This window comes from Mustela lutreola, chromosome 13 (assembly GCF_030435805.1).
Source record: "Mustela lutreola isolate mMusLut2 chromosome 13, mMusLut2.pri, whole genome shotgun sequence".
Lineage (NCBI taxonomy): Eukaryota > Metazoa > Chordata > Mammalia > Carnivora > Mustelidae > Mustela > Mustela lutreola.
This window is the reverse complement of record NC_081302.1, coordinates 60,458,764-60,470,882: the sequence shown is the minus strand read 5'-3', so window position 1 is coordinate 60,470,882 and position 12,119 is coordinate 60,458,764. Positions and strand designations below refer to the sequence as shown.

The following is a 12,119-nucleotide window of genomic DNA, read 5'->3' as shown; positions in this document are numbered from 1 at the left end:
TCTTGTACAGAATATCTATTTCTGCAAAAGAAAGCACATCATTAGTTTTTAAAGAGAAGTATTAACTGTGCTTTAAAATGCACATGAACCCCTGTATAGGATCCCCAAAGTAGGAAGATTTTTTTTTCTCTCCCTGAGGAATTAAATAATAAAGAAATCACCTATATTTTCTAACTTATTCTGTTCAAATGTATATTGAAATGTGGATTCTAAAGGAGGAAAACAGAAAATATCTATTAGATATTTGTGATAGAGGCTGATTAATACAATCTAATTTATTAAACTTAGGTAACTTTTATATCAAGGTTTATTTCAAAGTACACATCAAGTTTACTTTTATTTCTGACTAAGAATAGAAGAGATCTCAAAAAGCTAGAAAGGAAGAGAGATATGAAAGTGAATCAGAAGTAACAGTTCCATCCGTAAAATAAAAGTACTACCATATATCCAGCATGTCTGTATAGGATTTAAAAAATTACCAAGTATAGGGCCTAAATACCAATGAGAGTTCAACAAGTGGATATTATTACTCCATACACAGGAATAGTCTTTCTTCCACTTGGAGAAAAAAAAAAATCTTAAGGAATTCCCTTTTGCATATTTTTATCCCACTCTAGAAAAGACTAGCTGAAGTTGCTTGGAATATAAGATAAGTACTCCCTTGCAAAAAGAACAGAGGCATTGGATATGGACCACAATGAAAGATTATTAAGAATAGAAAAGAGAGCTTTTACATGCAATCTCTTTGCCAAAAAAGCAGTTAAAACTTTTGATTGAACTAAATGTTTAGTGGAAGCACATCTGCAGAACTTTGGAGGATAAAACTTGAACTCACTCTGGTGTTACTTAAAAAAACAAAAAACAAACAAACAAAAAAACCACCAAAAAACAAAACTGCATTGCTTCCAATATGGCAGGATTAATATAAGCATTTACTTGGTACTTTGTTTACATGGTTTCCAATATCTTTTTGGGTGCTCACAATTTTTTTGTGGGGAAAACAGGATAGGTATTTTTCTCAATTTTAATGACTGGGAACTTAAGATGGAAAAAAGCTAATCTGAGATCATATGGCTAATAAGGGTAAAGCTGGAACTAAGATCCATGGTAAACTCCTAAAAAACAGAATAGCTGGAATGATCCAGCTGTTTTAGGCTCTGGCAAAAGGGAGGTTGGAACCGAACTGTTAATTTCTCTCTAAAGCAAACATTTTTTTTTTAAAGATTTTATTTATTTATTTGACAGAGAGAGAGACCACAAGTAGGCAGAGAGGCAAGCTGGGGGCTGGGAGAGAAGGCTCCCTGCTGAGCAGAGAGCCCCATGCAGGGCTCGATCCCAGGACCCTGAGATCATGACCTGAGCCAAAGGCAGAGGCTTAACCATTGCGCCACCCAGGTGCCCCTAAAGCAAAATTTAAAAAGTCAAATTTTTTTACGTAGCAATTCATGATGGAAATTTAATTTAGTTTTAAATTTCGTTCAAAAGGTTTGTACTACCCTACAATATAAGACAGTATACACATTTACAAAGTATGAGAAATGTTAATATAAATAAATTACAAAAATTAACTTAAGTTTTGAAGTTTTGTTTGGTTGGTTTTAATGTTTTTAAGAGGGGAAAAAAGAAAACACACTGATTTTATCTAGGCCACTCTCCATCTTACTCGTCTTTGCTCTTTTCTAGCACCTAATACTATCCTTCATGTATAGAACATATTTACTAATGCCTTCAGATCAAAAAATGTTCTATGCCATATTCTGGCTCTCCTGATGACACAAAATGATGTCATTACTCTTGATGACTAGCCAATTCATTCATGCAACCATAACCCCGAGGCACCACTATTCACCTAGTAATGGCATATGAAACACAATGTGAAGGAAATAATTGCTTCAGATATACACATCTATAAATTTAGAAACTTCACAGAGCTATTCCATGTAAATGAATTTTCCAAAATAACTGATACTTATCCTTTAAATTACCATAACTTATATTTAAATAATCTTAATGGAAAAAATTAAAAAAAAATTTTTTTTAAGATTCTATTTGTCAGATAGAGAGAGAGAGACAGCACAAGCACGGGGAGCAGCAGGCAGAGGGAGAAGCAGAATCCCTGCTGAGTTGGAGCCCAATGTGGGACTCAATCCCAGGACTCTGGGACCATGACCTGAGCCAAAGGCAGACACTTAACTGACTGAGCCACCTGGGCATCCCTTAATGGAAATATTTTAAAAGTGATTTCTAGGTCTTCTTTACCTTAATCTGCACATGACACAACCTTTTCTTGATGACTCAACCTCATCAATGTAAATATCAATTATTAGCCTATTCTGTAACACAGTGACTCTTGGAGTTACTGAAAGGTATCTAACTTAACTATTTACCTCCTCACTAACTCATCCTAGACTACTTTTAAAGACAAGGTTTCCTACCAGCAGATCCCTATTATCTCTTAAAAGCCACCAGTACCCTGGCCAAAGTTTGTAAAATGCCAGTTTCAGTTTAAACTATGTAAAATCAGAAAAGGCAGTTGATATACTTAGCCTTACAAAATTTTAAATCAAGCCATGATGTAACTATTTTCACTGCTCTAAGGCCTGGCTCAAAGGTTTTTCTTCTTTCACTTCCTAGTTCTGAGACCTAGTGGCTGTTTGTTGCTAGAAGTTTGGCCACAAAATAACAATTACAGTAATAGTTATTTCTGCATATTTTCTTTATTTTTACTATAACAGAGGGAACAAATATAAATGACATTCATAACAAACAGCACCAAACAACCATGTAGACAAATGATATAAGGCATCTCACTTCATGTGCTGTAAGGACAATTACCTAGTCCAATTATTAGCCAGAAGTCTGCAAACTAGGTCCACTAGCCAAATACAGCCCACAGAGAGCTTGTTTTTGCTTGGCCCTTGAGTTAAAAATGATTCTTATATTTATAAAAACTCATTTAAAAAATAAACAAAAAAGAATACTCAGAAGAGACTACAAGTAAACTGCAAAGTGTAAAATACTATCTGGCAGTCTGCAGAAAAAGTTTGCTATTCTTGATCTAAGCTGTAATAAACACACATATATAAAACATATATAGCTATCCCTTACACATAAAGCTTAAGGTATTAATATGTCAAAGTAGACACATAGTTCTTTCAGTGATGAGTTCTTAAGGATACAACCAAATTATCTTCTCCAGCCCTGCCTATTCCTTTTGATCATGCCCTGGGGCTTAGCCAAAATCTGTAGGCCACCTTCTCTTTCTTCCTCTTAATACTTAACCTTGGATGCTCTCAGACTGGTCTCCCTGCTCCTACTTCCAGCCCTGGATGTCAGTCTTTTCTGGAATGTCTTTCCCTTTGCTAAGTTTTCCCCAAGCTTCAAGTCTGACTTCTTCCAAATGCCTTCTATGATCTTCCAGCCTTCAGTGGCCTCACCTTCTCTCGAATTACAGTCTTTTCCACACAATTTAATAATAACAGCTTATATTTTTGCTAATGATTTTCTGTGTGTTAGTCTAGTATCCATAACTATTTTCTAAACAACTTGAAGGAAAGATATACTGCTTTAGTATCCCCACTTTAATAATAGCTCATCATCCTCTAAGCCCATGTCATCTACCAATTGTACCTCTCTACCTTGGAGAAAAAATAACCTGAGGACTGGTAATGGGTGATAAGTGATTGGAAATACCAAAGAGATAACACCCACAAAATAACTTGATGGAAGAAGATAAGTTACACTGCAAACTTAGAAAGTGTATGTGAAAGACAAACAAAACTGTAATAGTAGAAGGACAGAGAGATAAGGATCAAGAGATTAAAAGATCACTGAACAATACTTTGAAATGAGATCAAAATATTAAAATTATAAAAGCTTACAATATAAGTTAAAAGAACAAAATTTGCCTTTCAACACTATTGGCCATTAATTTCCTTTTAACAAGCAGCTCTTGACATTGATATCCATAAGGACCTTTTTTTTTTTTTTTTTTGCAATGTGATAACTGAAGCACTAAACAATTCAATGGGATAGACATACACTGTATTCTCTTTAGATTTTTCAATATTCTAAATTTATTTGAAGTGTGCTAGAGATGAGAAAAAAAATCCCCTATCAATTGATTACCTGGCTAATAAAATTGGAAAACATGGGCCTATCCCTACATCACTCTTAATGATAACACCTAGACTCATTTTCATAAAAAAATGCACCCAGAATATAAAAAAAAGTTTTTAGTACTTCATCAAACTATTAAATATAAGGTACACAAGACTTGCATGCATAAACATAAAAACAAAAGTTTTAAAACAATCATATACATTACCCATGAGTTTAAACTAAAAATATTGCATATTATAAATTAAGTGCTCTTTACCTAAGTAAAGCTACAAGACAAGGAGAATACTAATCATATATTCCTTCTTTTTGTCCTGGGTTTTACAGTCTCTCAGTCCTGACCTATGCCTGGCTGGTCAGAGAAGAGGGAAACAGTTTTCTTAATTAGTAATAAAATATGCCTAATATTATACTGTAGAAATTTTACAACAAAAAATTAATTATTAAATGCATGGTAATATGAATCAGCTCTCAATTACTCACATGATGAGGGGAAGTGATGACACAGATTACACCAAATGATAATCCTAGCATCAGTTTTTTCAAATGCTTATCATTAATTTGGAAGAAGGAAACTGCCTTTATGATTACATCTGACTGAGGCCAGGGTTAACCAGAATGTTTATATTCACTAAACATTCAATGATTTTGAGGTTTTGAAAGGAGAGACAAAAGGGAAAAAGAGGGAGTTAATTCAAAAGCATACAGGTGGCTAATGGCAACCAGCCTGGGATAAAAGAATTTCTGTCAACCTACCTAAGAAAATTGAGAAATGATCTGTGAAGAAAATGAAAACAAACAAACAAACAAACCAGTAAAACTTACAAGGACAGTGCTAAAATTTTAAAATAGAATGTTATTTGTAAAAATTTTAATGATTTTTTTTCCTCTTAAATTATCCTTTCTTCCCACTAACTAGTATTATTAGTGATGGCAAGAACTACCAGTGGGCCAAAAAGCTGAAAGGAAATTTTAGGTCCTATGTTACAAAAGATGTGTTAAAAATCCTTTTATCACTCTTTTCTGTTAAGCCCACCGTCTGTCTTAATAGGCACTTTATCTCATTACTCGAGAGAAATCAATTCAACCAAGAAAATACCAAAAAGGCAGAGGAATCATTCCTCTGAAATATTTTTAGGTGATTCAAACAAAACTTACACGATGGCAAGAATTACAGATTTAGCAAATACACAAATACAAGATCACAGTCACAAATCTCAGTTAGTTGCTGCCTAACATATGGCTCCAACTTCTTAAGTGGCATATGTTTAGCTCGGGTGCTGGTAATAGCATGGTGGTAAAATAGTATAGTAACAGTTCAACTTTAGTTATTTCTCTTATAATACAGAAAAACACTCCAACTTTGGTTACAAGAACTAAAAAGAGGGACCACAATACGAAACAATTATGTTGCTCGGTTTTAGAAGTCCACACCAAACACATATGAAGATTAACAAGGCAAAAAATAAATAAATAAATAAATAAAAATGAAAAAATCTTACCAGCTTATTATTCTTAGTTAGAAGATGCTCAGACACAAAGGTGGCCAAAGAAACTTACACAAATTTCACAAAAGAAAATCTCTAATTCAAGATCCCTAGCACCTCAGCAACCATTACACCCCCCCCCCCAATATCCCAAGGTTTTCAACGCTGTTTGATAAAGGAACGATCAACGACTACTTCAATTACAACAGCCCCCGCTGTGCTCCCGACTGTATGACAAAATTATGTGTTCATTTTCCTTTACCTAACGCATGGCGTCCCTCCACAGCCGTGTCAAAAGTTCAAAGATCCAGGTTGTTAAACAGGGCGAGGACCGCAGCCTCCAGTCAACCTCCTGACTGAACAGGTGGTTAACTCAGCCGCGTAGAGGAACGGCCAGGTACTGGCACCAGCCAAACAGGATCAAACACACCAGGGCGGGTTTTCGAGGTTTTAACCCCAAGATGAACGGGGGAAAGTCTCTTCAGAAAAAAACGTTCAAGTCCGGCGACTGCCTGGCGGCCGAAGCCTAAGGCACAGCGGCCGCTCGGCGATCTTCTCCGGCGGGCTGCGCACTCGACCCCCTGAGCCTCCGCGAGTGGCGCTGCTCACCGCCGGCCGGGGCGGGGGGGAGCGGAGGGAAGGCCGCCCGCGCCGCCTCCTCCGGCTGGTGGCGGGGCCGCAGTCGCGCCCCCCACAAGCGCCTGCGGGCGAGACTCGGGCCCGGCAGGTGGCCGACAAGTTGACGGGTCCTGTCCCCGGCCCCACTCCCCCCTGCCCACAGCGCGCCCACAGGACGGGGTGGGCCGGGCCCCTCGACGGGCCCGATCCCCGCTCGGCGCCGCGGCCCCTCAGACCCAGCCTAACGGTTTCCGTGGCGCCTGCTCCGCGACGGGAATGGGACAGCTCGGTCTCCCCCGCCTTTCCCGATGGGAGCGCCCGCGCTCTCACCTCCGAGTCACGCCGCTCTGAGGCGGAGGAAGGCGGCTACCCTGGCGCCTCTTCTTCGGGTTCCTGATCGTTCTCGCTCTACCTCAGCGGCAGAGCCAGCTCTCGGGGCCGCTGCGGCCGCCGGCGCTCTGACTGTTGGGGTGGTTTTCCGGCAGTGACGGCGCCGCCTCAGCCCCGCTCTTCGCTCCCTCTCCGCGTAGCTCCCGCTTTCTGTTTCACCCGAGGGACCACGAACGCCGCCGCCGCCATGCTTACTACGGAGCCGGGAGGAGGAGCCCCGAATCGGCGCGCCCAGTGCGGCTGCGCGAGCCTCGCCGACGGCGCCCCCGGCCGGCCCGGACCCCACGTTCCCGCCCCGCGCCGGAGCCTACTAGCCCTGCGGGTCTTTCCCGGGAGCGCGAGTCGCCCGCCGAGTCCCTAACGCTGGGCGTTCCAGCGCCCCCTTACCGCTCCCAGGGCGCCCACCGCCCTCCCGGGGCTGCACGGTCCGTCCTGAGGCCTGGTTGCGCTAGGTTCGACTTAGCATCTGCCGCGGCCAGCCGGAGAGCAACACTAGGGAAATGTGGAGTTAATTGACTTCCTAGGGCCACTCACGCAATTCTCAGTCCAGATTGTAAAAGGCTCCCTCCGAGACGCGCCGGGTCAGCCTCTTTCGGAAAGCACAAGAACTTAACGCTGGCAGGTGCTTTTAAAGACACTCCCCCGAGGAATAGGAAGCCAAGCGAAGTGGGTTGGATATTTTCCATCCTAAACACTTAGAGCCCCGGATCTCTACGGCAAGCAAAAATATTTAGATAATTACTTCAGTTGAAAACGTGGGGCTTAGTTTCCTGGTCTGTTCCCCAGCCAAATCGCATGAAAACCCATTACCTTAATTTCTACAACAGCGCGAAGCTTACTAGTGAACGGAGCAGAGATTCCTTTAAACCTCCAGCAACTGGGGGCGCTGCAATAATTCCCGAGGGCCGGCCAGGGCTGCTTACTTTTGCAGATTCCACTAAAAGTCTTGGGAAGGGGGTCGTCTTTGGGACCGAGAGTCCGACTCCAGTAATTGTCCCTTCAAAAACAGTGATGAATGTAACCAGGCTCCACCGTTCTAGCTTTATTTCACTTTATTAATTGTGCTGCATTTTAATATAGCAGTATTTTTATTTTAACCCTGTTACAGAAATCCTCTTAAAATCTACTTACTCCCTACATTCTTAAAGAGTACAATGGTTAATGAAACCCTTTGTCCACGGTTGACCATCAAATATGATACCTTGGCCATATGCTGAAGTCCCAGGGGATTGCTGAGGTATATAGGATCCCTATTTTGGTGATATCTTTTTTTTTTTTTTTTTTTCCCTGGGTGGAATGTTCTCATCACCTTTTCTAATAATCTGTCACTGCTTCTCATCTCCTCATCTGTCTCTTTATCCACTCTGAGCCTTCCCCTCATCCTTTCTACTCTACTGTTTATTTTTTACTTTTTTTTCTTGATGGCATTTCTCTGGCTCCAGGTGATGATTGATCAAATATTTCTATCCATAGCCAGCTAAGGAGAGAATCTTTTTCTTCCCATCAGTAAATAGGACAGTGATTCTATATCGAGTGATATTTTGAGATATTTTTATTGCTGTTCACTATCAAAAGTTCTTTCCCTGTGAGAGGTGTTTTCTTTCTTTAACTTCCAGTTTTGGCCCTCTTCCAGACAAAATTGCTGGAAAGCTGATCTCTGAGTAACTGAAGCATAACTGTGTATTGTTTTAAAATATGAGTATTTATCAGAGTGTGGGCAAGTTGGGTGGCTACTCCATATTGCTCCCCTAGCTCTGTTTGGTTGAAGACTAAGCTAGTGGTTTCCAAACCTAATTCTAAGCTAGTAATTTCCTAAGCTTCCTTCTTGGGAGTTTTTTAAAAGGCCAGAATCTTATAATCTACCCCTTAAGATTTTGTCCGAGGAGGGGGCAGGGAACAGGAAATGACATTTTTTAAAACACTGTATTTTTAAAAAGTATCCTGGGCATTCCTACATGTATAGGCACAACAAAGAAGAACAGCTATTTTGAAGGAGACTAAGACATAATTCCAGAATATCACTGAAGTAGATATAAAGATTGTAGTCAACAATATGCAACACTGGAAGGTTGAGTCAAATGAGGACTGGGGAATTTATGTCCTGTGGAGAGAATGAATCATACACATAAATAACCCTAACACAGGCACCAGTATGAATTCTCTGGGAATCTAGAAAGGCACAAGAATTTACGTCAGCTTTGAACAAGTCACTTCTCAGTACTTCATTTTTCTTCTCAATAAAATAAGGGTCATTTTCAATCATCTATCTTAAACTCTCATCAATAGTCAACACGTTGACCAATTATTTCTTTGAATATTACTTCTTCCTTTGGCCCTATACTCTTGGCATTTTTTCCTGCACTTCTGAGTACTATGTCTCTAATTCCTGTGCAGTTTCCTTCTCCTCTCCCTTTTGTTTCCGTTATAACCTCTTGACCTAAACATCATTATCTTCACCAATGGCTTTAGTTATCTATATGCTGATAATATATGCTGGGCTAGAGACACCTCTGTCTCTAGCCCAGACCCTTCCCCTAAATCTCAAATCTGATACCTACTCTTTTATTGACATGTTTACTTAATGTCTTACAGCTACAAAGTGTGGTTCAACTGAGTTTATAAACTCTTCCTGTATTCCTTTCTCCTCATCTGTCCAGTTGTTCAGATCAAACATGTAATAGTCATCCCTGGTATCTCCCTCACCCTCATTTTCCATATTCATTGTAGCTTCAAGTCCTGGCAATTTTATCTTTCGAAACTCCCAAATTGGTCCACTTTTTACCAATTGCCACTAATTCAATCTGGCCTCACATATACAGTCTAAGCCCTTTCAATTCATTTTCCACTTTGCAGCCAAAATGATCTCTTTTGGTTATTTTATTATTACTTTTTAAGAGACGGGATGAGAGAGAGAATAAGGGGAGGGTCAGAGGAAAGAGAGAGTCCTAAGTGGGCTTCATGCCCAGCACAGAGCCCAATGTGGGGCTCAATTCCACAACCCTGAGATCATGATCTGTGCGAAAATCCAGAGTTGGGCACTTAACTGATGACCTACCCAGGTGCCCCTGCAGCCAAAATGATCGATCTTTCTTTCTTTCTTCCTTTCTTTCTATATATATATATATATATATATTTTAAAGATTTTTATTTATTTATTTGATAGACAGAGATCACAAGTAGGCAGAAGGCAGGCAGAGAGGGGGGTGGGGGAAGGAAGCAGGCTCCCCACTAAGCTGAGAGCCCGACGCGGGGCTTGATCCCAGGTCCCTGAGATCATGACCTGAGCCGAAGGCAGAGGCTTAAACCACTGAGCCACCCAGGCACCCCCAAAATGATCTTTCTAAAAGCAAGTATGACTATGTCACTTCCATCGAAAACCTTTAAACAGCTTTTATTCTAAGATATGACTAGAATTTTTAAGATGGCCTACCAGACTGCATGAGGTCTTGCTTTTTCCAGTTTCATCTCCTACCACTCTCCCCTTACTTCCTGTACAGAAAACTTCCTGACCTCCTTTTAGTTTCTCAAATGTGCTGTGATTCCAGCAGCCACAGGCTCTCTGCACATTCCAGTTTTCTCCCTTGTAACCATCTTATCTCTTACTCACAGGAGTAAGGAAAAACATTTCTGACTTCCCAGAGGAGTTCAAGACCCCTTGTTCATGTCCGCTCCCCTACACTGGGTATACTTTCCCTCTATGACCCTATAGCTTGCAACATTTTGGTATATGTGAATACTGGACATATTTCCATTGCTTTCTTCAGGAAGAGAAGGACTGTGCCTATTTTTGCTTACCCAGTGCCTGGCATGTGGTAGGCCCCTTAAATACTTCCTGAATGGTTGACTTTGTTCTTGGAGGTCCCTTCAAGGATTCTAGAAGGTTATTGAATCATATAATTAGGAAGGAGATTACTGAGCACTTTTAAGACAGCCATCTTCTGTATGATTAATAGGAAGAGATTCAAGAATATGTTAGGAGACAATTCTCCATAGAACTGTCATGTTTCTGTATGTTTCACGAGCAGAGGCAGAAGCAGCTTTGGTTCCAGATTATCTGTCTTTTCCAGGATGTTTGTATAAACAGACAGCCTTGGAAGGCAGAAATAGTGTCTCCCACTGCTGCAATAGGAGGATTTTTTTTTTTTAACCATTTAGCATGAAAATGTCATCTTTTGTGCTGAAGGTTAAACAGCTTTGTTTGCAGCCCATTGTAAAAGTTTGGGGAGTTCTAAGCTTGCGTTCCTCAGCTGTGATGCAGACCTACTGCATATGTGACATCCCCTGGTCCACTCCATGTTGTCCCTAGGTGAAAGCTGGGAGTCAAGGGAATTGCCGTGAACATGAAGCTGGTGCTGCTTGCTGTGTCATATGTAATTCAGTCCTCTGACCCAGAAGACTCAGGTCTTCTGCTAGCACCCAAGAAACTGTGGCAGTCTAAATTATTAGCTTGCAAGGGACATAAAATCTCAGACACGTCACAACACTTGACAAGATACAGTGGGTTGAGGAGAAAGAAAGAGATAAAGAAGTCAAAGAGCAAGTGGAAACTTGTCTTTAAAGAAGATGGGAGGAAAAGTTTGGTGAGGAAGAGAGATGGGAAAGCAGATCGAGGTGGAGGTGTTGTGCCAACTGAGTTCTCTGAGCAACATTTGGGGCTCTAACTCTGGGCAGAGTCAGAGAAAAGACTACTGCCATTGCTATACCTCTGGTAGAAGAGAGGGAGGTGAAAGCAATTGATCAGGAGGAGGTAGACCAGTTAAAATAGTCAGAAGCTTTTTCACCCTTTGTCTCTGAAAAGGAGTATGGTATAAAGTGTGTGTGTTGTGGGGAGAGTCAGGTATATCTGGGCTTGAATCTCAGCTCTACTACTGACTGGTTGGTTATCCTTGGGCACGTTATTCTCTGAGTCATGTCCTCACTTGAAAAATGAAGATAAAATGCCTATTTTGCAGGATTAAATGACATAATTCAAGAAAATGCCTGGTATGTGCCTGATGCCTGGTAAATAAATGATAGGTATATAATTAGTTGTCCCGGCTAATTGTGACTTGGTGAGGTAAGGGAAGTCCAGAACCTTCCTCAATATTTCCTAAGATACACAGGAAGGAACTTGACTATAGTCAGTCTTGCTCCAAATTCTTGATCCTGTTGTAATCTCCATTCCTCACTGTGCTTTCCCAGCCATGCTTTACTCCATAGGTGGAACAGTTTTCTCCCTAAGAGCAAAGGAAACAAGGCACAAAATAGGAAGCAACTTGACACTGATCATTGGCCATTACCACTAAAGGAAATTTCTCCCACTGGCCATCATTCTCCTTAAAAACCACCCTGTCACTATTTTGCTATGGATCTGTTCTAACAAGGATCTCCTCCACATTTTTCTAAATTTCTGGGACCCCTTAAAGCCACCTCCCTTTAAAGTTCCCTTTAAAGCTACCTGAGGAAAATTCCCCAAATCTTGTGAATTTATTATTATTCAGAGCAATTTGGCTCTTTCCTTGGAAG

General features: G+C 40.8%; 1 protein-coding gene across 3 annotated transcripts in view; it reads right to left on the bottom strand.

Moving 5' to 3' along the window:
- Positions 1–7,231, bottom strand: part of FNDC3A (fibronectin type III domain containing 3A) — a 173,871-nt gene extending 166,640 nt beyond the window's left edge. Inside the window, exon 1 of one of the 3 annotated variants that reach the window (XM_059144894.1) lies at positions 7,149–7,231. The gene's annotated coding sequence lies outside the window, so the exon portion shown is untranslated. Of the gene's footprint in view, positions 1–5,868; positions 6,480–6,554; positions 6,850–7,148 lie in introns of those variants that run through there. The other 2 variants (XM_059144892.1, XM_059144893.1) reach the window with 2 other exon arrangements.
- Between the last annotated feature and the right edge of the window lie 4,888 nt (positions 7,232–12,119).